This window comes from Lissotriton vulgaris, chromosome 5, assembly GCF_964263255.1.
Source record: "Lissotriton vulgaris chromosome 5, aLisVul1.2, whole genome shotgun sequence".
Classification (NCBI taxonomy): Eukaryota; Metazoa; Chordata; class Amphibia; order Caudata; family Salamandridae; genus Lissotriton; species Lissotriton vulgaris.
The window spans coordinates 433,242,622-433,246,193 of record NC_141693.1 but is presented as its reverse complement, the minus strand read 5'-3'; positions in this window follow the sequence as shown (position 1 = coordinate 433,246,193).

Genomic DNA, 3,572 nt, shown 5'->3' with positions numbered 1-3,572 from the left:
GACTATGGCTATGGGATGGACGGACAAGCTGACTAGAGCAACTCCCCTATATGCTGCGGAGAGACTGGGTAGCCTATGGACGACGAAGGGATTCGACAGGTGGGACCTTATTGGTATCAGTAAAGTGTGCGATCTCTGGGTCAAGGACAGACTTGAGACCTTTGACGAACTGAAACGGGAGTATAAATTTGGTGATAGGGAGTATTTCCGGTATCTCCAGGTCCGCCACGCACTTGAGTCGGTTTTCCCAGCTGGGACTACTATTCCGGAGTCCTCTCCCCTGGAAGATAGAGTGCTTGACGGGTATGTCCCTGATAGCACTATATCTCTCATCTATAAAAAACTTATTAATGACCGTTCGGACCTCCTTGTACAGCTCCGTGGGGCTTGGACTGGTGATGGATTGGAGTTGGACGATGAAGACTGGCAGACTGCGATATCCTCCCCCAAAGAGGTCGCAATTCCGGCGTGTCTCCGACTGGTGCAATTGAAGATTCTGCACCGCGTCTATGTCCCGGGTCCACGATTGATGTGTATGGGGTATTCTGCGGATGGGCTGTGTAGGCGTGGTTGTGGTATGCTTGCTACCTTCCTTCATATTATATGGGAATGCCCGGAGGTGGTGGTTTTCTGGAATCGAGTGCATGCGGTTATGGGTGAGGTGACGGGTGTTGAGTTATTGCCAGAGGCCAGACGTGGTTTGTTGAACATCTGGGAGCCGAATGACTGCAGTGTTGCTCAGACCCAGTGGGTCACCCTTGGCAACATGGTCGCGAAACGGGACATTGCCCAATTGTGGGGCTCTCAGAGGGCACCTTTGATTTCAACTTGGATAGAGAACATGGACTGGTGCATGTTTAGAGAGAAAATTGTATAGGTCTCCCGTGGTAGGCCCAAAAAGTGGGGCAGGATATGGGGTCAATGGAATTCATACCGAGGAGAGATTTGCACTCCCCCTTTTATAGAAGCTTCCGATATTCCTCAATCCCCTTAACTATGCGTTTCAGGTCATTTGCTTCCTATTGTGTAGGACTTACAGGTTTGCTCTCGGCCCCCCTCCTCCATTCTGGATCTCTCCTCCCTTATTGCATTGCTCTTTATTTAATCGGCTCCCCCTACCGTATGTGACAGTCACTACGGTGTATAGTGTTTGCCTCGACCCTTTTTTTTTTTGTGTGTTTTTCTTTTTGTTTATTTATAAAATATAAAATGTGAAACCTTTCATTTATCCTCCTATCGCCACAAGCTCTCTATAATATTGTGCATTATCGCTGCCGGGCCCTCGGGTTGTCGGCTGATGAGCTGTGTATCATTGCACTATTGGTATTAATCGCTTCTGACCAGCCTCCGTGGTTGTAGGTCTGTAACTTTACTTCCTTTTTTTACAAAATAAAGGTTTAAAAAAAAAATAATAATCTCTTAAGTTGTAAAAAAAAATGCAGAACTGCAAAGACACTTGAGAGAATACAAAGACAGATAATGCAGCCTATATCCACAGGCTACACTGTCCAGTACTTCAACTAGAAATTCCACCAAAAATCCACACAAACAGCACAGCCTGCCCAGTTTCCTCCACAGAGAAACTTGCCTCTAACAGCAAAAGCCTCTGGAATGATAGAGAGGAAGGTATGGACAGACAAGCCCCATAGGCTGTCATTATGTGGCTCAAACAGTGTACTGTGCCTTTAAGAGAACTCTCCAGAACGTCTCCCAGTGTCACAGAATGCACAGCAGGTCCCTTTTACTTTCAGTTCTTTTTGAAGGCGTAACACGCCAGACCTGTAGGATTCCTTACATGAATATCTTTCTCCACCGGGGAGGAGGGTGGGTGCTTATGACTATAACAGAGATACCCCTACTACAGAACTGGAGTTACAGGACAAAAACTACTCCTTCTGTAGCAGGGGATCTCTGTGTATAGTCATAATCTTGTGAATAGAATGGCAAGCCCATCCCCACACCAAAGCGGCGGTGGAGAATAAAGAAATAACACCACTACTGTGCGAACAGATTTCGCAGCGAAGCCTGCCCAACCTGAGCGTCTGTCCTAGCATCAGTGTCCAGACAGTAATGCTTAGCAAAGGTATGGACCGACTTCCAAGTGGCCGCCTTGCAGATTTCTGCAATTGGAACATTATGTAGCAAAGCAGTCATGGCAGCTTTGCCCCTGATGGAATGAGCCTTAGGTTTACCTCCTACGGTCTTATTAGCCTTTTGGTAACATAATTGTATACAGGACACAATCCACCTAGAAATGGACTGTTTGGAGGTAGAAAGACCGGTCCTGACTGATCCATAATTGATAAACAATTGGTCTGACCTACGAATATCTTTGGTTTTATCCAGATAAAATTTCAACACCCTCCTAACATCCAGGGAATGTAGAGACCTTTCCGCTGGAGATGAAGGATTCTGAAAAAACGTAGGCAAAGTTATGGTCTGGTTGACATGAAAATCAGAAATAACCTTGGAAAGAAATTTAGGGTGAGTACGCATAACAACCTTAGCAGCATGAAATACAGTATACGGTTCTTGGCAACACAATGCCTGAATTTCACTCACCCTGCGGGCCGATGTGATGGCCACGAAGAACGCCGCCTTCCAGGACAGGTGTTGCAACGAAGCCTTATGAATAGGTTCAAAAGGCTCCTTCATCAATCTGGACAGCACCACATTCAATTCCCATGAAGGCGAAGGAAGCCGGACAGGAGAGAATACTTTCTTCAAGCCTTCCAAAAAATCTTTGATCACAGGGATCTGGAAGAAGGAAGTCTGAAGGGCATTTCCTGTAGGCAGTCAGTGCTGCAAGATGAACCTTAATGGAATGGAAATTAAGGCCAGCCTGCGCCAAATGTAGAAGATAAGGAAGGATGACATCCTCCTTACACGTCATAGGGTCATAATTCTTGGACTTGCACCAGATGCAGAATCTCTTCCACTTGTAAGCATAGGAAGTCCTAGTGGAAGGTCGCTTAGCCTCCTTCAGTATGTCCATACAATCTTCTGGTAGATTCAAATGGCCATATTGCACTATCTCAGGAGCCATGCCGCCAAACTCAAAGACGAGAGGTTCGGGTGCACCATCTGCCCCTCGAACTTCGTGAGAAGGTCCGGCCTTCACAGCAGCCGTATGTGAGGAAGGAGAGACCGGTGAAGCAGGTCTGTGAACCACCACTGTCTGGGCCATTCCGGGGCAATCGGTATCATCCGCGCCCTGGACCGGGACAGCTTGATGAGCACCGCCGGAATCAGGGGAATGGGTGAAAAAGCGTACAGAAAGCTGTTCGACCAGTCGATCCATAGGGCATTCCCCAACGTCCCCTGTTGGTAGTAACTGGATGCGAAGTCTCGGCTTTTGCTGTTTCCGGCGGTGGCGAACAGATCTACGTCTGGAGTCCCCCACCTTGCGAAGACTTCTCCTAGCACTTCGTCGTTTATGACCCATTCGTGGTTTTCCTGAATCAGTCTGCTCAGTGCGTCCGCCTGAACATTCTGCACACCTGGCAGATGGGTAGCCGTTATCATCAGTCCTCTGGCCAGAAGCCAGTGCCAGATCGCCTGCGCCTCCTGCG